The 26,169-nt window shown below is 40.9% G+C and overlaps 1 protein-coding gene across 1 annotated transcript in view; it reads right to left on the bottom strand.

The window, feature by feature from the left end:
• LOC118400598 (Golgi-specific brefeldin A-resistance guanine nucleotide exchange factor 1-like) overlaps positions 1-15,343 on the bottom strand; it is a 122,703-nt gene extending 107,360 nt beyond the window's left edge. Inside the window, exon 1 of the mRNA XM_052477092.1 lies at positions 15,057-15,343. The gene's annotated coding sequence lies outside the window, so the exon portion shown is untranslated. The remainder of the gene's footprint in view (positions 1-15,056) is intronic.
• Between the last annotated feature and the right edge of the window lie 10,826 nt (positions 15,344-26,169).

Here is a 26,169-nt window from a genome sequence, read left to right as displayed (position 1 = left end):
ATCAAATCATTACTGCACGTAACGCACCAATATAATATGCACATTATCGAACAAAACACACAATACATGTATAACATGATGTCCTATGAGTGTCATCTGATGGAGATAAAAGGTTAGTGATTCATTTTATCTATATTTATGCTTTTGTGACTGAAAAATCGCTGTGTGTGTTTTTTAATTTGGTGGTCATCTAAAATAAGTGTTTTCGCTGTAAAACATTTTAAAAATCGGACACGATGGGTAGATTAACAAGATGTTTATCTTTCATTTGCTGTATTGGACTTGTTAATGTGTGAAAGTTAAATATTTCTAAAGAATATTTTTTTAAGCTGAATGTGAGGGGGTGTTCCCCTTAGGGAACTCATTGTGCCCCCTAGCCCCAACAGGCCAAGTTAAATAAAGGTTCATTTTAAAAAATGGTCAAGAATGGAGGCCACTGTTTACTTGGGGATCTTCAATCCTGCAGACATTTTTTGGAAACCTTCCCCAGTTCTGTGCCTCGACACAATCCTGTCTCGGAGCTCTACAGACAATTTCTTCGACCACATGGTTTGGTTATTGCTCTGGCATGCACTGTCAAATGTGGGACCTTATATACAGGTGTGTGCCCTACCAAATCATGTCCAATCAAATGAATTTACCCACAGGTGCAATTAAGTTGTAGAAACAATGGAAACAGGATGCACCCAAGCTCAATTTCGAGTCTCAGAGCAATTTTTGTCAGAGACAGCCCTAGAAGCCAAGCAGAATTTACAATAAGAAGCATTTTATATCTGTTACAAAACGCAGAAAGATATTTTTTCTGCATTCTCTCTTTCATTTTCTAAGTGAAAAACGCAAAATCCTGCATTAATGCGATGATTTTGACATGAAGCTTTAAAATGCTAACATACAGTTGAAGTCGGAAGTTTACATACACTTAGGTTGGTGTCATTAAAACTAGTTTTTCAACCACTCCACAAAATGCTTGTTAACAAACTATAGTTTTAGCAAGTCGGTTAGGACATCTTCTTTGTGCATGACACGTCATTTTTCAGAAAATTCCAGAAAATGATGTCATGGCTTTAGAAGCTTCTGATAGGCTAATTGACATCATTTGAGTCTATTGGAGACATACCTGTGGATGTATTTCAAGGCCTACCTTCAAACTCTGTGCCTCGTTGCTGGACATCATGGACAAATCAAAAGAAAATCAGCCAAGACCTCAGAAAATACATTGTAGACCTCTTAAGTCTGGTTCATCCTTGGGAGCAAATCCAAACGCCTGAAGGTAACACGTTCATCTGAATAAACAATAGTATGCAAGTATAAACACCATGGGACCACGCAGCAGTCATACAGCTCAGGAAGGAGACGCGTTCCGTCTCCTAGAGATGAACGTACTTTGGTGCGAAAAGTGCAAATCAATCCAAGAACAGCAAAGGACCTTGTGAAGATGCTGGAGGAAGCAGGTACAAAAGTATCTATATCCAGAGGAAAACGAGTCCTATATCAAAATAACCTGAAAGGCCACACAACAAGGAAGAAGCCACTGCTCCAAAATCGCAATAAAAAAGCCAGACTACGGTTTGCAACTGCACATGGGGAAAAAGATCATACTTTTTGGAGAAACGTCCTCTGGTCTGATGAAACAAAAAAATAACTATTTGACCATAATGACCATTAAGCTTGCAAGCCGAAGAACACCGAAGCCGAAGAACACCATCCCAACCATGAAGCACGGGGGTGGAAGCATCATGTTGTGGTGGTGCTCTGCTGCAGGAGGGACTGGTGCACTTCACAAAATAGATGGCTGCATGAGGAAATAAAATTATGTGGATATATTGAAGTAACCTCTCAAGACATCAGTCAGGAAGTTAAAGCTAGGTCGCAAATGAGTCTTCCAAAAGGACAATTACCCCAAGCATACTTCCAAAGTTGACTTAAGGACAACAAAGTCAAGGTATTGGAGTGGCCATCACAAAGCCCTGACCTCAATCCCATAGAAAAGCTGTGGGCAGAACTGAAGAAGCATGTGAGAGCAAAGAGGCCTACAAACCTGACTCAGTTACACCAGCTCTGTCAGGCGGAATGGTCCAAAATTCACCCAACTTATTGTGGGAAGCTTGTGGAAGGCTACCCAAAACGTTTGACCCAAGTTAAACAATTTAAATGCAATGCTACCAAATACCAATTGAGTGTATGTAAGCTTCTGACCCACTGGGAATGTGGTGAAAGAAAAAAGCTGAAATAAATCACTACTATTATTCGGACATTTCACATGCTTAAAATAAAGTGGTGATCCTAACTGACATAAGACAGGGAATTTTTACTAGGATTAAATTTCAGGAATTGTGAAAAACTGAGTTTAAATGTATTTGGCTACGGTGAATGTAAACTTCCGACTTCAACTGTTGGTACCAATGACTTGCATTGGATTTGTGCCACAAATGCTAAAAAGTTAGCATTTGAAACAGTAGACAAACCAAAGTATGGATTGCCATCATATCCTGTCCATAGACTGCTTAGAAGGTAAAGAAACCAATGTAATTTTGTAATTTGAGTAAACTATCCCTTAAACATTGTTCCAGGTGATCTTAAAAAGAAAGAAAAACACCTGGAACAGCATCATCTAGTGGTCTGAACCAGGTAATATTTGGAAGTATCAACTTCAATTACTAATTTCTATTAATAGAAAAAAAACATTTACCAAATTCACTGAGAATGCAATACATAGGATGAAAAAACAACACTCCAAGCCGCAGCTCCATACTACTTGTCAGACACAGAGATCTGATACTATAAACTCGTTGTTGGGGGGGGTCCGTGGGTGGCTTTGACCATATCTTTGGATTCCTCATGTCTAACTCATGCCAGGTGTGGCATATCAAGAAGCTGATTAAACAGCATGATCATTACAAAAGTCTGGAATAAAGCCCTTTTGGGTGGGCCTGGCACTAAACAATATTGCAGGAATGCAAATTGTATCAATTTCAGAACAATCAGAGATGGTGGTGTCAAAATAATATTGTGCTTAATGAGGTAGAACAACCCATTTACCATTAAAAACCCAATACTACTACAATTGCAAAACACTTTAGGGAAGAGTGGGGTAAGATGAGCCATTTTATTTTATATTCAGCATCACTCCTTCAAGGGAAATATAGCATTTTTTCTAACAAAGATATCTACATATATTTCAGGATGTAATGGAGTGGGCACCAACTGGTTGAAAGCGATTAACTTGTCGATCACCAAACATTTCTGTAAATGGTAAAGCCTTGCATTCCTATTATTTTTCTTTTTTCGCGCTGCTGGCGGTAGGTGCACTTGATTCAGCATCTCTAGCGCTGGGAAGGCAGTGTTCCCATTTTGAACCATTTCATGTGTCTGAAGTTAGAACCCCGCCTAACCGGCAGGCCCAGAGAGCAAGTCAAGTGCACCTATAGGCCCACCACTGGCCAATCAGATAGCTCAGATCACCCTCTCTGCACAGTTTCCTGGCACCATAGACACAGTTGATAATGTGAGAGTTCAAAATCATGACGGGAGAGACTCAACGAATACAGCAAAGACCAGCTGTTTTTATGACTAAGTTCATGTTTAAGTTGATAATCAGCACTGTCAACACTTTTGTTCAACAGTTTTATAAGCCATAAAATGCACACTCCATACTTCCACTTACATTACAAGCAGCACTGCAGCAGCAATTGAATGAGTACAGCAAAGTGTCGATAAGCTTGTGTTGTTGATAATGAGGAATATTTCACTGTCTCTGGTCATAAGAGTAACAACATGATTTGGTGCATGAGGCAGTAATAATGCCGTGCTGGAAGACTGGGTCCCCTTTTCTTAGCGGAGGGAGGAAGAATGGAGGGAAGGCGAGTCGGATGAGAGGCAGCCTCACCACTGCTCCCTCCCCTCAGCCTGACCATCAGATGCAGGCCATCAGTGCAGTAAAAATAAATATGCTCACCCAGCGTTGCCTAACAAATTATTACAAAAACTGTATAAATATTATTTCAAAGTGGGTCTGAGAAAAACATTGGCAGGATTTATGTTGCATAGTCTTACGCTTTTTTAAGTCATGTTTAAAAAAAGATCTGAGCGGTAGATCTCCGCTTGCATTTTGACTCAAAAAAGGTTGGTGACCACCGATGTAGTGTATCCCTGGAAATAAACAGAATATAAAACATTAATTTTGAAAACATAGTTTGTCCGAAAAAAGTGGTCTCTTGGCACAATTTAGTTGAGTGGCGGGACAGGATAAGTTAAGCCGCCTACAGATGTCTATACTGAACTAAATAGTACCTCCACCTTTTTAAAACACTAGCTAGGTTTCCATACAATTGGCAACAGATTTTCATTAGAATATTTTTTTTAATGCATTTTGCCATCCAATTGACTTGTTGCGGATAGAAGTCTGTGTGTGATGACATGGTGCACATAAAACTTCTGCAGTTAAATTCCCTTGTACCAGATAAAACATACAAGTTAAATGGTTTTACATCCCTCTACTGATGGTTGTAACAAAAAAATGCATTATATAGCTTATGTCCCCACTCTGGTATTGGCACATGCGCATTAAACAGTTCAAAACTGTTTGTGCATATATTATGACATTAACACTTTTTGTTTGTTTTGGCCTTGGGCAAGGGTTTATTCGGCACAACTTTTTTTTGTTGAGGAAAGCCATGTACGGAAGCTACAGTCCTTCATCCGTGAAAGAGTCAACTGCAGAGATTCTTCAATCAAGTTTTGTTGTCATTCAACGATAAAGGACTTGTTTTTATGCTAATTGTGTTCACTTGAGAAATTCTGCACCAAACATTCTAGTTAGATGTAAAAATTGAATGACTAAGATTTCCTCGGCAAAATAGTCCAAATTAATGACAGATTTCTTGAGTTATTTTATATTCATTCAGACTATTTTGGGGAAGTGTATAAAGGCTTTTGCATCTCAGTACTATCGCTTTTTTCTCGTTGAAGTATGCGAGCACACTCATTCAGTTCGCATAACCGAGTTTGGCTAGGCAACAAAGATGCATAATCATCTGGCCAAGTGCATAAAGTTCCCTCAGCGCTCACAACAAGCAACCTCTGACAAAAGTTCCTCTACTTCTATTTGAGGTGAAAATAATGAATCAGACACCTTATCGATAGCAAAAGCTCAAGGTCCTCCTGGAATCAGGTCTTTTTGACTCAATGGACAATGGAGGAACATAGACAGATATGCTGATGAATATCTTGCTTGAACTGTGTATGCAACTGGTTCACCTCTGATGCTCACAGGCAATGTGTTTTGGAAGAGATTTCTGAATGTTCTAAGCCCAGCATACACCCCTCCAACCAAACATGCTTTATCTACTCATTTGCTGGATGCAGAGTCCAACATAGTTCAAGTGAAGGTCAAGCAAATCATAGAAAAAGCAGACAATAATGCAGTCATCTCTGATGGGTGGTCGAATGTTCGTGGGCAAGGAATAATTACCTACATCATCTCCACCCCTCAACCAGTATTCTACAAGAACACAGAAGGGACAGACATACTGGTCTACACACTGCAGATGAGCTGAAGGCAGTCATCAATGACCTTGGACCACAGAAGGTATTTGCACTGGAAACAGACAATGCTGCGAACATGAAGGCTGCTTGGTCTAAAGTGGAGGAGCCCTACTCTCACATCACATCCATTGGCTGTGCTGCTCATGCATTGAATCTGCTCCTCAAGGATATCATGGCACTGAAAACAATGGATACACTCTACAAGAGAGCCAAGGAAATGGTTAAGTATGTGAAGGGTCATCAAGTTATAGCAGTAATCTACCTCACCAGGCAAAGTAAGAAGAATAAGAGCACCGCATTGAAGCTGCCCAGCAACACCCGTTGGGGTAGGGTTGACATCATGTTTAACACTCTCCTGGAGGGGAGGGAGTCCAAAAAAATGGCCATATCAGTCTGCCGATATGGACAACCCCATCAAGAGGATCCTCCTGGATCAAGTATTTTGGGAGAGAGTGGTAAGCAGCCTGAAACCTATAGCAGTAGCCATTGCACGGATTGAGGGAGACAATGCCATCCTGTCTGATGTTCACTCTGCTTGCAGACGTAAAAGAAGTAGGTACTGCCCTGCCCACATCACTGTTGCTCCAAGCAGAGGAAATTGCAGTTCTCAAATGCATCAAAAAGCATGAAGACTCCTGCCTGAAGGCCATACACACGGCAGCGTACATGTTGGACCCCAAGTATGCTGGCAAGAGCATCCTGTCTGGTGCAGATATCAACAAGGCCTATGGTGTCATCACTACCGTGTCTCGCCACCTTGGCCTGGATAAGGGCATGGTTCTTGGCAGTCTGGCGAAGTACATGTCCAAGCAAGGGCTTTGGGAAGGCGATGCAATATGGCAGTCGCGCCAACATATCTCATTAGCCACCTGGTGGAAGGGACTTGGTGGATCTGAGGCTCTTCCCCCTGCTGCTTACATCATCCTCCAAATCCAACCAACATCAGACGCCTCAGAGCGCAACTGGTCCTTGTTTGGGAACACACACACCAAAGTGCACAACAGGCTGACCAATACATGGGTTGAAAAATAGTTGGCCAATAGGGCAAATGAGGATTTTTGAGCATGACAACGAGCCATCCTCAACAAGGTTGGAAAGTGACAGTGTAGATGAGGCATCAGAGTCTGATGTTCAAGATGTTCAAGAAGTGGACAATGAGGAGGTCCAGGGAGAAGACATGGAAGCCTGAGAGGAAGACAACCAAAGATTTAGTTTCTGGACTGTCATTTGGGGATCAATCAATATTCCATTTTGTTGATCAGCGAAATCATCCCATGTGAAGAGTCAACTCATTTAATTAAAGTTAAATTCGTAACTAAATTGTTTTTTAAAATGTCTTTTGGAAGGATTTAATCATTTGCAATTATGTCTACTTATGATAAGGTAAATATATCCAATGCAAAAAACATCTACATTTAAATTGATTTAATATTAATTTGTTTTTATTCCCGGTAATTCCCACGGAAAGTTTCCACCTCTGAATATTCCCCAAAATGGTCAACCCTACTTATGACGGAAAATCACTTCTGGACATCTGAACAGCAATTATTCAACTCGAAATGGACAAAGATATTTTTCTTTAACGAGTCCCGACGAAGGATATACGGCTTTCTCGGGAACGGGGCCAAATCCCCATCATTTGCAAAGACGGAGAACAGGGTTCTGGAGGTCAGGCTGCCTTTGAAAATTCATAGACAAGTGAGTAAACCCCCTCTACCATAAGTCCTATTAGCCAACGTGCAATCATTGGATAACAAAATGGATGAGCGCCGATCAAGGATATCCTATAAACGAGACATTAAAAACTGTAATACCTTACGTTTCATCGAGTCGTGGCTGAACGACATGGATAACATACTACTGGTGGGGTACTCGGTCCAGTTGCCTCCAGTAAGACGAGGGGTGACATCTAATATTAAGTCTAAAGGTTTTGCTCGCCTGAGGTTGAGTCTCTCATGATAAGCTGTGGACCACACTATTTACCAACCAAGAGTTTATCTATATTCTTCATAGCGGTCTACATACCATCACAAACCGATGCTGGCACTAAGACCACAATCAATCAACAGCCAAAAGTTAAGAATGACACAAATATAGATTTTCATAAAGTCTGCTGCCTCAGTTTGTACAATGGCAATTTGCATATACTGCAGAATGTTATGAAGAGTGGTCAGATGAATTGCAATTAATTGCTAAGTCCCTCTTTGCCATGCAAATGAACTGAATCCCAATAAAACATTTCCACTGCATTTCAGCCCTGCCACAAAAGGACCAGCTGACATCATGTCAGTGATTCTCTCGTTACACAGGTGCGAGTGTTGACGAGGACAAGGCTGGAGATCACTCTGTCATGCTGATTGAGTTCGAATAACAGACTGGAAGCTTCAAAATGAGGGTGGTGCTTGGAATCATTGTTATTCCTCTGTCAATCATGGTTATGAGCCGTCATCATTGCTTTGCACAAAAAGGGCTTCAAAGGCAAGGATATTGCTGCCAGTAAGATTGCACCTAAATCAACCATTTATTGGATCATCAAGAACTTTAAGGAGAGCGGTTCAATTGTTGTGAAAAAGGCTTCAGGGAGCCCAAGTAAGTCCAGCAAGCGCCAGGACCGTCTCCTAAAGTTGATTCAGCTGCGGGATCGGGGCACCACAGTATAGAGCTTGCTCAGGAATAGCAGCATACAGCTGTGAGTGCAGCAGACAGGTGTGAGTGCATCTGCACGCAGTGAGGCGTAGACCTTTGGAGGACTGCTGAGGACTGGGGTAAAGTCATTTTCTCTGATGAATCCCCTTTCCGATTATTTGCAGCATCCGGGAAAAAGCTTGTCCAGAGAAGACAAGGTGGGCGCTACCATCAGTCATGTGTCATGCCAACAGTAAAGCATCCTGAAACCATTCATGTGTGGGGTTGCTTCTCAGACAAGGGAGTGGGCTCACTCCTAAGAACACAGCCATGAATAAAGAATGGTACCAACACATCCTCCGAGACAACTTCTCCCAACCATCCAGGAACAGTTTGGTGACGAACAATGCCTTTTCCAGCATGATGGAGCACCTTGCAATAAGACAAAAGTGATAACTAAGTGGCTTAGGGAACAAAACATTATTTTGGGTACATGGCAAGGAAACTCCACAGACCTTAATCCCATTGAGAACTTGTGGTCAATCCTCAAGAGAATTCTGACAAACTCCAAGAATTGATTATGCAAGAATGGGCTGCCAGAAGTTAATTGACAGCATGCCAGGGCAGATTGCAGAGGTCTTGAAAAAGAAGTGACAACATTGCAAATATTGACTATTTTCATCAACTTCATGTCATTGTCAATAAAAGCCTTTGACACTTGTGAAATTCTTGTAATTATACTTCAGTATTCCATAGTAACATCTGACAATAATATCTAAAGATCCTGAAGACTTTGTGGAAATTAATATTTGTCATTCTCAAAACTTTTGGCCACGACTGTATAAGCATAAGCAAACAGGAAAACAATCATCTAGAGGCGGCGCTCCTAGTGTCTCGGGACTTTAATACAGGGAAATTTAAATCAGTTGTCCCTAATAGCAACCAGCATGTTAAATGTTCAACCAGAGGGGAAAAAAAGTCTAGACCACCTTTACTCCACACACAGAGACACGTACAAAGCTCTCCCTCAGTGACCATACGTACATACCCCAACCAGAAGCCATGGATTACAGGCAACATCCACACTGAGCTAAAGGGTAGAGCTGACGCTTTCAAGGAGTAGGACGCTAACCCGGAAGCTTTTAAGAAATCCCGCTATGCCCTCCGACGAACCATCAAACAGGCAAAGCGTCAATACAGGACTAAGATTGAATCCTACTACACCGGCTCTGACGCTCTTCAGATGTGGCAGGGCTTGAAAACTATTAAGGACTACAAAGGGAAGCACTGCCGCGAGCTGCCCAGTGATGCAAGTCTACCATACGAGCTAAATAACTTCTATACTCGCGTCAATGCTAGCAACACTGAAGCATGCATGAGAGCATCAGCTGTTCCAGAAAACTGTGTGATCACGCTCTCCATAGCCAATGTGAGTAAGATCTTTAAACAGGATAACATTCACAAGGCGAGACGGATTACCAGGACGTGTACTCCGAGCATGCGCTGACCAACTGGCAAGTGTCTTCACTGAAATTTTCAACCTGTCCCTGACCGAGTCTGTAATACCAACATGTTTCAAGCAGACCACCATAGACCCTGTGCCCAAGAACACCAAGGTAACCTGCCTAAATGACTACAGACTCATAGCAATCACATCCGTAGCCATTTAGTGCTTTGAAAGTCTGGTCATGGCTCACAACACCCTTATCACAGAAACCCTAGACCCACTCCAATTTGCATACCACCCCAACAGAGCCACAGATGATCCAAGCTCTATTGCACTCCACACTGTCCTTTCACACCTGGACAAAGGGAACACCTTCATGAGAATGCTATTCATTGACTAAAGCTCAGCGTTCAACACCAAAGCTCATTACTGAGCTAAGGACCCTGGAGCTAAACACCTCCCTCTGCAACTGGATCCTGTACTTCCTGACGGGCCACCCCCAGTTGGTAAGGGTAGGTAAAAACATCTGCCATTCTGATCCTCAACACAGGGGCCCCTCAGGTGCGTGCCCAGTCAACCTCCTGTACTCCCTGTTCACCCACGACTGTATAGCCAAGTACGACTCCAACACCATCAAGTTTTTTCCGATGACACAACTGATCACTGACAACGATGAGACAGCCTATGGGGAGGTCAGAGAGCTGGAAGTGTGGTGCCAGGGTAACAACCTCTCCCTCAACGTGAGCAAGACAAAGAGGATGATTGTGGACTACAGAAAAAGGAGGACCGAGCACGCCCCCATTCTCATCGATGAGGCTGTAATGGAGCAGGTTGAGAGCTTCAAGTTCCTTGGTGTCCACATCACCAACAAACTATCATGGTCCAAACACACCAAGACAGTCATGAAGAGGGCACAACAATGCCTATTCCCTCTCGGGAGACTGAAAAGATTTGGCATGGATCCCCAGATCCTCAAAATTATACAGCTGCACCGTCGAGAGCATCCTGACGGGTGGCATAACAGCCTGGTATGGCAACTGCTCAGCCTCTGACCGCAAGGCACTACAGAGGGTAGTGCGTACGGCCCAGTACATCACTGGGGCCAAACTTCCTGCCATCCAGGACCTCTATACCAGGCGGTGTCGGAGGAAGGCCCCAAAACTTACCAATGCCCCCAAACAATTGCCAAGGACTCCAACCACCCTAGTCATAGACTGTTCTCTCTGCTACCACATGGCAAGCGGTACCGGAGCGCTAAGTTTAGATCAAAAGGGCTTCTTAATAAGGATCGGACACTTTTTTTAATTTTTGTCTAAAATGACACCCAAATCTAACTGCCTGTAGCTCAGGACCTGAAGCAAGGATATGCATATTCTTGATGCCATTTCAAAGGAAACACACTGAAGTTTGTGGAAATGTGAAATTAATGTAGGAGAATATAACATTACATCTGGTAAAAGATAAGATTTTTCTTTGTGTTTTCTTGTGTTTGTTTTTTCATCATCTTCGAAATGCAAGATTAAGGTCACCCTATTATTCCAGTTTAGGCACAATTTAGATTTTGGCGACTAGATGGCAGCAGTGTATGTGCAAAGTTTTAGACTGGTCCAATGAACCATTGTATTTCTGTTCAAAATGTTGTATCAAGACTGTCCAAATGTGCCTAATTGATCTATTAATACATTTTAAGTTCATAAATGTGCACTTTCCTCAAAAAATAGCATGGTATTATTTCACTGTAATAGCTACTGTAAATTGGACAGTGCAGTTAGATTAACAATAATTTAAGCTTTGTATAGCTTACAGCTAGTTATTTTATTGTTGCTCCTTAATTTTCTATTTTATTTTTGTTCAACTGCATTGTTGGTTAAGAGCTTGCAAGTAAGCATTTCGCTGTAAGGTTGTTTTATTTTCCGCATGTGATAAAAATGTATTTGATTTGTCTAGCGTATTTTGTTCTGTTGAAAGTCAAACAAATTTGCTGTTTCCATCAGGCCTGTTGTGACATTTTTTTATCCAACATGTACTTTACTCACGGAAAAAGGTTGCATGGAAACCTTGTTACTGTCTATCTTTATTTCCCCAAACCCAATTCAACACAATTCCAATCACTGTCTTTTAAGCATTTTAACAATACTTCATACTAGAGGTCGACCGATTAATCGGAATGGCCGATTATTTAGGGACGATTTCAAGTTTTCATAACAATCGGGAAATCTGTATTTTTGGACCCCGATTTAGCCTTTTTTTTTTTTACAACTTTATTTAACGAGGCAAGTCAGTTAAGAACACATTCTTATTTTCAATGACGGCCTAGGAACGGTGGGTTAACTGCCTTGTTCAGGGGCAGAACAACAGATTATTACCTTGTTAGCTCAGGGATTCAATCCTGCAAACTTATGGTTAACTAGTCCAACGCTCTAACCACCTGCCTCACAAGGAGCCTGCCCGTTATGCGAATGCAGTAAGAAGCCAAGGTAAGTTGCTAGCTAGCATTAAACTTGTCTTATAAAAAACAATCAATCAATCATAATCACTAGTTATAATTACACATGGTTGATGATATTACTAGTTTATCTAGCGTGTCCTGCGTTGCATATAATCGATGCGGTTTGCATTCGCGAAAAAGGACTGTCATTGCTCCAACGTGTGCCTAACCATAAACGTCAATGCCTTTTTTTAAATCAATACACAGAAGTATATATTTTTAAACCTGCATATTTAGCTAAAAGAAAGGTTAGCAGGCAATATTATCCAGGTGAAATTGTGTCACTTCTCTTGCGTTCATTGCACGCAGAGTCAGGGTATATGCAACAGTTTGGGCCACCTGGCTCATTGCAAACTAATTTGCCAGAATTTTACATAATTATGACATAACATTGAAGGTTGTGCAATGTAACAGCAATTTAGCAATTTAGACTTAGGGATGCCATCCGTTAGATAAAATACGGAATGGTTCCGTATTTCACTGAAAGAATAAACGTTTTGTTTTTGAAATTATAGTTTCCGGAGTTGACCATATTAATGACCTAAGGCTCGTATTTCTGTGTGTTATTATGTTACAATTAAGTCTATGATTTGATAGAGCAGTCTGACTGAGCGATGGTAGGCACCAGCAGGCTCATAAGCATTCGTTCAAACAGCACTTTAGTGCGTTTTGCAAGCAGCTCTTCGCAATGCTTCAAGCATTGCGCTGTTTATGACTTCAAGCCTATCAACTCCCGAGATTAGGCTGGTGTAACCGATGTGAAATGGCTAGCTAGTTAGCAGGGTGAGCACTAATAGCGTTTCAAACGTCACTCGCTCTGAGACTTGGAGTAGTTGTTCCCCTTGTTCTGCATGGGTAACACTGCTTCGAGGGTGGCTGTTGTCGATGTGTTCCTGGTTCGAGGCCAGGTAGCGGTGAGGAGTGGGATGGAAGCTATATTGTTACACTGGCAATACTAAAGTACCTATAAGAACATCCAATAGTCAAAGGTAAATTAAATACAAATCGTATAGAGAGAAATAGTCCTATAATTCCTATAATAAACTACAAACTAAAACTTCTTACCTGGGAATATTGAAAACTCACGACCAGCTTTCATATGTTCTCATGTTCTGAGCAAGGAACTTAAACTTTAGCTTTCTTACATGGCACATATTGCATTTTTACTTTCTTCTCAAACACTTTGTTTTTGCATTATTTAAACCAAATTGAACATGTTTCAATATTTATTTGAGGCTAAATTGATTTTATTGATGTATTAAGTTAAAATAAGTGTTCATTCAGTATTGTTGTAATTGTAATTTTTACAAATACATTTTAAAAAGTTGTCCAATCGGTATCGGCGTTGAAAAATCCTAATCGGTCGACCTCTACTTCATACACATTTTCTAAAAGAGAACTGATTCTGTATACTGGTCGTTAGGGTGGGATTGGCATGGGTTGTGGGGGTCCGTGGGTTGCTTTTGCCAATTTTTGGGGATTACCCCATGTCTTACTCATTAGTAGGAAGACGTTTGCTCCAAATCGGATGTTGGGTACAATATTTATTGAATATTATCTGAAATCCTATAACTTAAAATGGCCAATTTGAGTGCAATCAATTAGCTTCATTTCTGAGATAAAACTAGATTTCAACTAAATAAAAAGTTTCAGGACTACCAATCTTAACCATTTCAGTACAGAGGATTCCAGAACAATCTGAGACGGTGGGTGGCATGGCTTGCTGAAATGACATGGACCGACTCTAGTAGCCTTTCGGGATAATTCAACCAACTTCTACATTTGGGCTTTCCAAATGCTCTTTGTGACTGACCACCTGCCAAAGTGGCTGGTGAAACAGGGCTCTACAGTGCGACCATTTTACTCACATACACGCCTAAATGTTTTGCTGTGCGACATGGAATTTCTATTTAGGAGCAACAGTGCACCTACAAAATTAAGGATTCTAGTTTTAATCATGTTGCTAAATTTCTTTGTGTGCACCTACATTTTTCAACTAAGGCACATATGTGCTCTTTGTAAAAAATAAAAAATGTCAGCCATATGAAAGACAGTCTTAGCCGCCAATGCCAAAATCCACCCGCATTTGGTGAGTGTTACTTTTTCCACCCTGGTCCCATGAATTGAATGGGATTTGTGCCACAAATGCTAAAACGTCAACATGTGGAAACAATGCAAGGACAATTCATACTTAGTTGCCGTCATATCTTGTCCAAAGACTATTACAGGGTAAGGAAACCAATGTGTCAGTTAATAATTTAGGTGAACTATCCCTTTAACACATCTATGGCCCAATTGATAACCGAGCAGCAATATTGCAAGCAAGCTAAATTAGCTACTCAGCTAGTCAGGTACAGGCCTGGCATCTGATGATTAGCAAGGATAGTCCAGATAACTAGCTGACTAAGTAATTAAGGCCTGCATGTTGGGATTATCACTTGATTTTCAACATGAACAGACAGCAGAATGTCAACCAAGAATATTCCTAATACTGCAGGTGATTTAAATTATAACACCAATCATGTGATGAATCATACAGGTTGGCAAAGTAGATAAAGTAACGTTCATTGGATTGACACCAATGACGTTACAATGTAGCTAGCTAGTTGAAGTAGCTAGCTATCTACATAAGACAGCTAACGTTAGCTACATAAGTGGCTTGCTGTATAATTCAATAGCGAGCTAACTGTCATGACCAACGATTTAGCTGGCATTAACTCGTTTTTCTTGGTGAGACAGATAACGTTAGTAACTTAGCTACTTTATCACGCTAACGTAGTTAGGCTCAGTCATACATGACAGGTCGGCTAGCTAGTTATGCCCTAGTTTACATCGTTGACAACACATAGCGTCGGTGTGAAATTAGCCGTTACTGGGTTTTTGAAGCATCAGCTAGCAAACTAACATTGCACACAACTTTTTGGATCAAACAGAACTGCGAAAATACCCTACCTGTTAGGAGTTCCAAGATGGAGTCCTGTGCAATTTCAATTGATAAGCTAACTGCCCAACAGTGATGACCAAGAATCATTTACAAGACATAGGAAAACTACTATATTTTGACATTCCAGTACGTGAGACACATTCAAACCAAAAACTATTAATTCAAAAGGTAGCTATATGGTTCCTAATATACACAAATTAAACACATAAACCGGCCGACAATCTGTACTTAGTAAACACACTACGTGGAAAAGCTGGGTCTTCACAACCGAACATGCTGCACTGCCACTGGAATGGTTTGACAGCTCTCTAGGCCAATCGGGTTTGACTGCTCGGTAAACCAATCAATCTCGATTAAATATAATTATTTTAGCAAAACAATATCGATTCACTTGAAGATATGGGAGATTTTTTTTTTACGTTTACCATAATTAGTTATATAAATTTATGTTGATCCATAAGCTACTTTTTTCAGCGAATCCCAGTCACAACAGAACTGAAATCGATTAATCAAAATGGGCAGGACTTAACAGTAAGCGGCACGGTTGATTGAGTGTTCGCGATAACGAAAGCATGATGGTCAACATCCATGGCATTGCAAAAGACTGGAGCACTGGTCAGTTTTTAAAATCTTTGACTGCAGACTAGGCTACATCTCTGCAACCTGATGTAAACAACATTACAAGCTGTTCATTGTAGCCTATGTTTCCAGTACATGTTTGCTTCACCTGTTGATACACATGTATGAAGGTTTTCGTTTAATTTTGTTTCATACAAAATACCGGCTCTGTTTGTGGGCTCATCATTAAAAAAATAAAAATTATTTCGGGAGCCAATGTTTCCTTATGCATTTATGGGTGTGCTATTCTTTAGAATCATAACCATTAAGGCACTGTTGTTGGAATAGTGATTTCCATAATGGCTGATGAATCAATAGATAGACCTATTGAAGGTATATGGAGGGAAAACATTATGTGAAATATCTCAATTAAAATGTAGCCTATATTGCAGCATAAACTTTCATTTTTGTAGAAAATAAAAGCATTTATGTTTCTACATGTCATGTAAAGATCTTGTGGGGTTTTCTATAACTTAGCAAAATGGAATGTACAGTATATCAAAGCCCTTATCGCTCTGTGTGATATCAGTGGCCTATTTATTCAACATATAACCTGAAATTTGTATTTCTTTGTGTTTAAAACATGCAGCGGTACCTCCTTACAATCAAAGCCCTTTATTTGCCCATTTGCAAAGTGTTTGATCACCTGTGGGGTTTGTAATTACAACATTTCATCTGCAAATAAAGGAACGTCATAGACACACCAACCCTACTGAGGCAATAACAAGACAGATATCTTTATGGATGTCAGTCATACACCTGTACATACATGACATTTGTTGTATGCTCAACCAACAGGTTATATTTTGTACAAATTGTTGTGAACATCTGTCAAAATAGTAAAAATAAACACCTGGAACCTTGATGATAATATTTAATCTACAAAACTAAAATTGTTCAACAGTTTGCACATTGAAACAATGTGTTAATTTATTCATCAAACAGCACAATCATTATTACATAATTATAGACGATGATGTGAAAAAAGTAGGCTTCTTCTCCACTATATGAAACATCTGGATTTCTTTTGATTACACAGACTGGAATATGTTACGGGGTTCATCCAATGGCATTGAGGAATATACCACCTTAGTCACCAGCTTCATCAATAAGTGCATCGACGACATCGTCCCCACAGTGACTGTACGTACAATCAGAAGCCATGGATTACAGGCAACATCCGCACTGAGCTACAGGCTAGAGCTGTCACTTTCAAGGAGTGGGACACTAATCCGGACGCTTATAAGAAATCCCACTATGCCCTCCGACGAACCATCAAACAGGAAAAGCGTCAATACAAGACTAAGATTGAATCCTACTACACCATCTCTGACGCTCGTCGAGGTAGAGCTTGTAAACTATTACGGACTACAAAGGGAAACCCAGCTGCGAGCTGCCCAGTGACGCAAGCCTACCAGACGAGATAAATGCCTTTTATGCTCGCTTCGAGGCAAGCAACATTGAAGCATGCATGAGAGTGCCAGCTGTTCTGGACAACTGCGTGATCACGCTCTCCGTAGCCGATATGAGCAAAACCTTTTAACATTCACAAGGCCGTGTACTCAGAGCATGCGCGGACCAACTGGCAAGTGTCATCACTGACATTTTCAATCTCTCCCTGACCAAGTCTGTAATACATGCATGTTTCAAGCAGACCAACATAGTCCCTATGCTCAAGAAAGCAAAGCTAACCTGCCTAAATGACTACCGCCCTGTAGCACTCACGTCAGTAGACATGAAGTGCTTTGAAAGGCTGGTCATGGCTCATATCAACACCAGCATCCTGGAAATCCTAGACCCACTCAATTTGCATACTGTCCCAACAGATCCACAGCTGACGCAATCTCAATCGCACTCCACACTGCCCTTTCCCACCTGGACAAAAGGAACACCTATGTGAGAATGCTTTTCATTGACTACAGTTTTAAGTTCCTTGGTGTACACATCACCAACAAACTATCATGGTCTAAACACTCCAAGACAGTCGTGAAGAGGGCACGACAACACCTTTTCCACCTCAGGAGACTGAAAAGATTTGTCATGGGTCCCCAGAAAGTTCTACAGCTGCTCTATCGAGAGCATCTTGATCAGCTGCATCACCGCCTGATATGGCAACTGCTCAGCATCCAACTGTAACGCGCTACAGAGGGTAGTGCGTAAGGTCCAGTACATCACTGGGGCCAACGTTCCTGCCATCCAGGACTTACAGAGTATAGTAAAAAATAAAGAAAACCCTGGAATGACAAAATAGCAAAAAGAAAACCCTGGAATGAGTATGTCTCTAAACTTTTGACTGGTACTGTATATACTAGGCGGTGTCAGAGGAAGGCCCAAAATATTGTCCAAGTCATAGACTGATCTCTCTGCTACCAAGTGGTACCAGAGCACCAAGTCTAGGTCCAAAAGCTTCTACCCTCAAGCCATAATACTGCTGAACAATTAATCAAATGGCCAACAGGACTAGTTACATTGACCCCCCACCCCCACCCCTTCCATGTTTTTACACTGCTGCTACTCGCTATTTATTATCTATGTATAGTCACTTTACCCTACCTACATGTACAAATTACCTCGACTAACCTGTACCCACGTACAGTGGGTACCAGTACCCCTTTTGTATATAGCCTCGTTATTGTTATTTTATTGTGTTACTTTTTATTTCCTTTTTTACTTCAGTAAATATTTTATTAACTATTTCTTGACCTGCATTGTTGGTTAAGGGCTTGTAAGTAAGTATCTACATCTGTTGTATTCGGGGCATGTGACAAATAAATGTTTTATTTGCTTTATTTGACTTCATCAAAACTGAAAATATTTACTCAAGATATCTGTGAAGTAATTATAATCTTTATTCATAGTTACCCAATTAGAGACTGATAAAACTGATGCCAGATTTTGGAATCAGTTGGCGATGAAACCTTTAGGATGTTTTCCATTGTGGAGTTGGTTATAAGAATTCCTTTGATGTCCTATTTCTCAGGCAATTGAATCCATTTATAAGTCTTAATTTCAAGGCACTGGTGTGCTTGTGGCGTCATTTGATGGAGTTCAGCATACAGTAACATAGTTTGCCAGGCAGTTGTAAGAAATTAGATAAAATCAGGTTTAAAGGCCTAGTGCATTCAAAAACGTGATATACCTGTCTTTTGTAAATATTTCCACACTAGATGGTTGGATGCACCAATTTGTAAGTCGCTCTGGATAAGAGCGTCTGCTAAATGACTTAAATGTAAATGTAAATGTAAATTAATAATACTGTAGAATTGTGAAAATGATGATAATTCCCTTTTAATGTATGAGCTTTTCGAAAAGACTGCCTGAAACTTCAGACTGTTTTGTGGGATAAAAGTTTTGGCCTGCCTGGTGACATCAACAGGCGGTAAATTGGTTAATAGACCGATAAGAAAGAGAGCTCCAAACCTCTGCCAAATACAGCTAGTTTTCAGTTAGTTGCATATTCTTTTGGGGTGCAATGAGCTACAGAAGGCTAAATCGGTCCTTAATGCAAGACTAGTAAAGGCCCACTGCACTACTTTTGTGAGAAGATTATTTTTCTAAATTCAGATTTTTCAGAGGGTGCTGCAGCACCCTCAGCACCCATACTTCCCACGGCTATGATTGGGGCTGAAATAAGATAGATAGCTTAGGCTATTATCAAGGCATTTGTGGCTACAAGCTTTAGAAACATTTGGATTTTTGATCATATGGAAAAAAATACTAATTGAAAGTAAAATGATGACAGACCTTCAAATCAAACAACGATGTTTCCACGTCATTTCAACAACAAAAAATCTATGTGATGACGTTGAATCAAAGTGGAAAACTGATTGGATTTGCAAAAAGTCATCAACGTAAGGGAATTTGGTCTTGTTTAACCTAAATCCAATAACATAGTGACATTTTTTTGTTGATTTCAAGTTGATTCCACATTAGTTGACAACTCAACCAAATGTAAATCAAAACTAGACGTTGAAATTACATCTATGCCCAGTGGGTTTCGGCAGCGGGTAAATCCTATATGATGAGATGCATTGATTCATGAATGTTGGCAAATTTACCTAAAATGATGAATATGTATAAGGTACATAGGCCTTCTATATAACTTTGAATGCCATTGGAAAAATGGTAAAGTACACAGGAATAATTGTTCAGCAGTGTGGGTTTAAAAAAAAGAACATATCGCAAGCTACAATTTAGATTTCAAATAAGTGTAACGGATGTGAAACGGCTAGCTTAGTTAGCGGTGTGCGCTAAATAGCGTTTCAATCGGTGACGTCACTTGCTCTGAGACCTTGAAGTAGTGGTTCCCCTTGCTCTGCAAGGGCTGCGGCTTTTGTGGAGTGATGGGTAACGATGCTTTGTGGGTGACTGTTGTTGATGTGTGCAGAGGGTCCCTGGTTCGCGCCCGGGTATGGGCGAGGGAACGGTCTAAAGTTATACTGTTACATTGATGCTGTTGACCCGGATCACTGTTTGCTGCGGAAAAGGAGGAGGTCAAAAGGGGGGTGAGTGTAACGGATGTGAAACGGCTAGCTTAGTTAGCGGTGCGCGCTAAATAGCGTTCACTTGCTCTGAGGCCTGGAAGTAGTGGTTCCCCTTGCTCTGCAATGGGTAACGATGCTTCGTGGGTTTCAGTTGTTGATGTGTGCAGAAGGTCCATCCCTGGTTCGCGCCCGGGTATGGGCGAAGGGACGGTCTAAAGTTATACTGTTACATAGGCACATTCTTCTCTTGTCCTCTACCTTGCAACTGTTCCCTGGGTCCTTGGTGTACAAGAGATGTGTTGTCTGTACATATACCTAGTAAAATAATGGTTAACCTCTTATCTCCACCCGACACGCAGGCGTCCCATCTAGACATCTGGAAATGCAAATGCGCTACGCTAAATGCTAATAGCACTTGTTAAAACTAAAACGTTAATTAAAATACACATGCAGGGTACTGAATTAAAGCTACACTCGTTGTGAATCCAGCCAACAAGTCAGATTTTAAAAATGCTTTTCGGCGAAAGCATGAGAAGCTATTATCTGATAGCATGCAACACCCCTAAATACCCGCAGGGGACGTAAACAAAATAATTAGCATAGTCGGCGCTGCACAAAATGCAGAAATAAAATATAAAACATTCATTACCTTTGACCATCTTCTTTGTTGGCACTCCTAGATGTCCCATAAACATCACTATTGGGTCTTTTTTTCGATTAAATCGGTCCATATATAGCCTAGATATCGATCTATGAAGACTGTGTGATCAAGGAAAAAAACACTGTTTTATAACGTAACGTCATTTTTTTTAATTAAAAAAGTCGATGATAAACTTTCACAAAACACTTCTAAATACTTTTGTAATGCAACTTTAGGTATTAATAAACGTTAATAATCGATCAAATTGATCACGAGGCGATCTGTACGTCTTGAAATAATGTCCGGGTAAATCTCAACCAAAATATCCGGTCGGAGACCGGAAGAAATGCGCTGCCTTGTGTCCGTTTGACCAAGAAACAAATCCTAGGCAAATGACAAGACTGTTGACATCGTGTGGAAGCTGTAGGTAATTGCAACCTCGGCCCCATTTAATGTGGTTTCTATTCAACATTACGTTCAAGTGGCGCATGGATATATTTTCCCATTTTCAGTGATCAGATTTTCCTGCGCTTTTCGATGAAACGCACGTTCTGTTATAGTCACAGCCGTGATTTAACCAGTTTTATAAATGTCTGAGTGTTTTCTATCCACACATACTAATCATATGCATATACTATATTCCTGGCATGAGTAGCAGGGCGCTGAAATGTTGCGCAATTTTTAACAGAATGTTCGAAAAAGTAGGGGGTAGGAGTAAGAGGTTAATAAACGACTCTAAAGGGGCCCCATAAAATTTGCTTTTGTATTTTCCAGAATTCTTCTCTGTTTTATTTTTCCTGGTTTCAGTTTTTTAAGTGTTTTACTCTCAATATTAGAATTATTAATAGAGAACAATGAAAATGGATGTTCTGAGTCTGTCATGCTTTAAAAAAATGAAATCATTTATATTTAAGTGTAATTCCCCTTTAATTGTGCATTAAGCGAGAGAGGAATGTGTTGGTCTAGCGATGTTTTTGCTGTTAGGCTTACTGCTGCTCCTTACAAAAAAGTTATACAGTAATCCTGCAGGAATTCAAACCTTTGTGAAGGAATTGTGCAGTTGTCTTGCACGAATCCTGTAGGATTGACAAACTCCTGCAGGAAAAGTCCCTGATGCTCCTGCAGGACACCTGCAGAAATTTGACAGAAATTATGAAAATACTCCACAAATATGACAATTTCTGCAGAGTATTCCTCCAGGATTTGCAAGATTCCTGCAGCAATTCCTATACGAACATGACAATTCCTGCAGGAAACCTGCAGAATTGTGGCCCGATGAATATCAAAATCCTGCAGGATATGGCAATTCCTGCATGACCAAGTACATTCCTGCAGAAATCAAATAAAAATCCTGCAGGATGGCTGGAAGACAGTTTAGATAGTTTAAAGTACTGCTAATATTAATTCTTAATTATTATTTTTTTACAGGTAATGAGTCAGAGAAACATACTAAAACTATAACAAATATGAACATGTTATAGGGTAGCATAGTTATTTTTTCTGTGTTGTGTTTGCAGAATCTTTTTTTCTGAGTAAGAATGTGGATTTTCCTACATGAAATGTTATTGGTGGACTATCTGCATAATTCCTTTAAGAATTGACCTAGAGGAAATCCTGTGTGAATTTTTTTGTGCAGGATTCCAGTAGGAGATTTTTTTGGAAGGGCCAGTAAAAATGTCATGGCAGAGTGTGCAAAACAATGGTCACACATTTGGTACAAATAATCATGAAAACTTTGTCAGGTAAGCCTACTTTGCAGTTAACATTTAATTGAGAAGGTTTTGGGGAAAGTCTTTCTGTTTACCCACAAGACGGTTATCATTAGCATCACTAACTGACTACATACGGAGTGATGGACAAATGTGTGCACCAAACAGACAGACGGGCAATATTGCTGGAAATAATTGGCAGATATTGTGTTACGTTTGACTTTTTTGGCAATAGTGGCTAACCAGGAGTGGGATAAATGCAATGTGGCTTTGATTGGATATTAGCCGGGAGCTTTATGTTTATGACAGTTTGTGATGGAACACATTAAATAAATGCATTTTTTTCAGAATTGCTTGCCTAGCTACTCATAGGTGGGCTGCAAGCTACTGGTACTGTAGCTCGCTCTCTACCTGATGGAGGCCGTTTCGCAAGTGGGTGTCGTCTGCAACGTGATGTTTCTGTTCCCCAGTCCCCATCATGTATAAACCCATTTGGGTTAGCCTACGTTATTGTTATTCTGTTTAGCAACAGTGAGAGAGCATGGTTGTTGTTAAGCTGATCATCTTATTCGGCAACAAATATCCTGCATTTTGTATAAAATGCATTGGAAAACTTTACATTTGCATCATCAATCAATGACTTAATCACAGACACATTAGGGAAAGCTGCCCATCTGGATTTTGTGTAATTAAATATGAGTAGCTGATAGGCCTATAATGCACAGGGGTGCCAAATACTCTTAGTCCATTTTATCTCCCCTCCCTCTGGCACTCAGCGTCCTTATACACACTCCCACTGTGTGAAGGTTGACACCCAGGGCCAGCACTAGGCATAAGTGACATGATTGGTCGTTTAGGGCCTCAGGCCGCTAAGGGACCCCAACCCTCCAAAAAATAACCATATACTGAAAAAATATATAAACACAACATGCAACAATTTCAACAATTTTATTGAGTTCCAGTTCATATAAGGAAATCAGTCAATTGAAATAAATGTATTAGAACCTTACTCTTTGGATTTCATATCATGGTACTGGGTAGTACGCCGGTTGGGCGTACTACCAAATTCTCTAAAACAACATTGGAGGAGGCTTATGGTAGATAAATTAACATTAAATTCTCTGGCAATAGCTCTAGTGGAAATTCCTGCAGTCAGCATGTCAATTGCAAGCTCCCTCAACTTGAGACATCTGTGGCATAGTGTTGTGTGACAAAACTGCACATTTTAGTGTGGCCTTTTGTCCCATGTACAAGGTGCACCTGTGTAATGATCATGCCATCATCAGGTGGATTAATTATCTTGGCAAAGGAGAAATGGTCACTCTCAGGGATGTAAACAAATGTGTGCACAAAACTTGAGAGAATTATTTCAGCTCATGAAACATGGGACCAACACTTTACATGTCGCGTATATACAGATTTTCCAGATCTTGCTGTGAGATGTTACCTCACTCTCCCACCAAAGCACCTGCAAATCCCCGGACATTTCTGGGGGGAATGGCCCTAGCCCTCAGCCTCCGATCCAACAGGTCCCAGATGTGCTCAATGGGATTGAGATCCGGGCTCTTCGCTGGCCATGGCAGAACACTGACATTCCTGTCTTGCAGGAAATCATGCACAGAACGAGCAGTATGGCTGGTGGCATTGTCATGCACGAGGGACATGTCAGAATGAGCCTGCAAGAAGGGTACCACATGAGGGAGGAGGATCTCTTCCCTGTAACGCACAGCGTTGAGATTGCTTTCAATGACAACAAGCTCAGTGCAATGATACTGTAACACACCACCCCAGACCACGACGGACCCTCCACCTCCAAATTGATCCCGCTCCAGAGTACAGGCCTCACTCAGTGTAACGCTCATTCCTTCGACGATAACGCGTATCCGACCATCATGAGACAAAACCGTGACTCGTCAGTGAAGAGCACTTTTTGCCAGTCCTGTCTGGTCCAGCGACGGTGGATTTGTGCCCATAGGCGACGTTGTTTCCGTGGATGTATGGTGAGGACCTGCCTTACAACAGGTGATGTTCGGATGTACCGATCCTGTGCAGGTGTTGTTACATGTGGTCTGCCACTGCAAGGACGATCAGCTGTCCGTCCTGTCTCCCTGTAGTGCTGTCTTAGGCATCTCACAGTACAGACATTGCAATTTATTGCCCTGGCCACATCTGCAGTCCTCATGCCTCCTTGCAGCATGCCTAAGGCACGTTCACGCAGATGAGCAGGGACCCTGGGCATCTTTCTTTTAGTGTTTTTTAGAATCAGTAGACACACCTCTTTAGTGTCCTAAGTTTTCATAACTGTGACCTTAATTGCCTACCATCTGTAAACTGTTAGTGTCTTAACGACCGTTCCCCAATTGCATGTTCATTAATTGTTTATGGTTCACAAGAATGGGAAACAGTGTTTGAACCCTTTACAATGAAGATCTGCAAAGTTATTTTGATTTTTACGAATTATCTTTGAAAGACAGCGTCCTGAAAAAGGGACGTTTCTTTTTTTGCTGAGTTTATATATATTTCTTTCTTTTTTGGAACTCAGTCGGCGTCTCAACTTACTGTTGACAGTTAGAATAATAGAATACACAATGTGCAAGTTCAAAATTGGGTTGTGCATCAACAAGTTCTGTTATGTCAGTCACTGACAGTCACTGAATTAGCCATGTCAGATTGGTAAATTAGTCTAGCCAGCTATCCAAACTTGTGTTAATCATGGCCGAATACTGACCAGTCACGCAGGGTACATGCTGAGGGGCCTTAACCTCCAGGGGGCCCCCATTGATTTAGTTAGTCACTCTCCCTCAGATTTCCTTTACAAGGCGTCAGTCATGGCAAAATGTGTAGAATTGCAGGAAATTTGCATTCAAAAGTACATTTCTCTACACTGTCAAGAGTGAGGACCACTGAAATGTTTTGTCCGCTAGGTGGGAGATGGGCCACAACCATATCTTGCTTAGGGCCCCCAAAAGGCTACAGCTGGCCCTGTTGACAACCCTCAATACTTGATTAGCCAAACCTAAAACTGTCACTTTATAGGCTACATGCTATACACATACAACACATTCATTAAGTATTAAGACCCCTTCATTTTTGTTACAGCCTTATTTTAAAAGTGAATCTACACAATATACAGACAATTATCCTTAATGACAAAGCAAAAAACAGGTTTTTAGAAATGTTTGCACATTTATTAAAAATAAAAGATCACATTTACATAAGTATTCAGACCCTTTACTCAGTACTTTGTTTAAGCAACTTTGGCAGTGATTACAGTCTCGAGGCTTCTTTAATATGATGGTACAAGCTTGGCACACCTGTATTTGGGGAATTTCTCCCATTCTCTGCAGATCCTCTCAAGACCTGTCAGGTTGGATGGGGAGAGTCAGTGGTACAGCTATTTTCAGGTCTCTCCAGAGATGTTCAATCGGGTTCAAGTGCTGCAGAGATTGGTGTCCTTCTGGAAAGTTCTCCCATCTCCACAGGAACTCTGGAGCTCTGTCAGTGACCATTGAGTTCTTGGTCACCTCCTTGACCAAGGCCCTTCTCCCCGATTGCTGAGTTTGCCGGGGTGGCCAGCTCTAGGAAGAGACATCCAAACAAAACACGTAAATATTCTAGTGCGATCATGCGTTTTTTGTAACGATAAAAATAAAATACAAAAAAAATACCC

The sequence above is a fragment of the Oncorhynchus keta genome, chromosome 2 (assembly GCF_023373465.1).
Source record: "Oncorhynchus keta strain PuntledgeMale-10-30-2019 chromosome 2, Oket_V2, whole genome shotgun sequence".
Classification (NCBI taxonomy): domain Eukaryota; kingdom Metazoa; phylum Chordata; class Actinopteri; order Salmoniformes; family Salmonidae; genus Oncorhynchus; species Oncorhynchus keta.
This window is presented reverse-complemented; position numbering and strand designations above follow the sequence as displayed.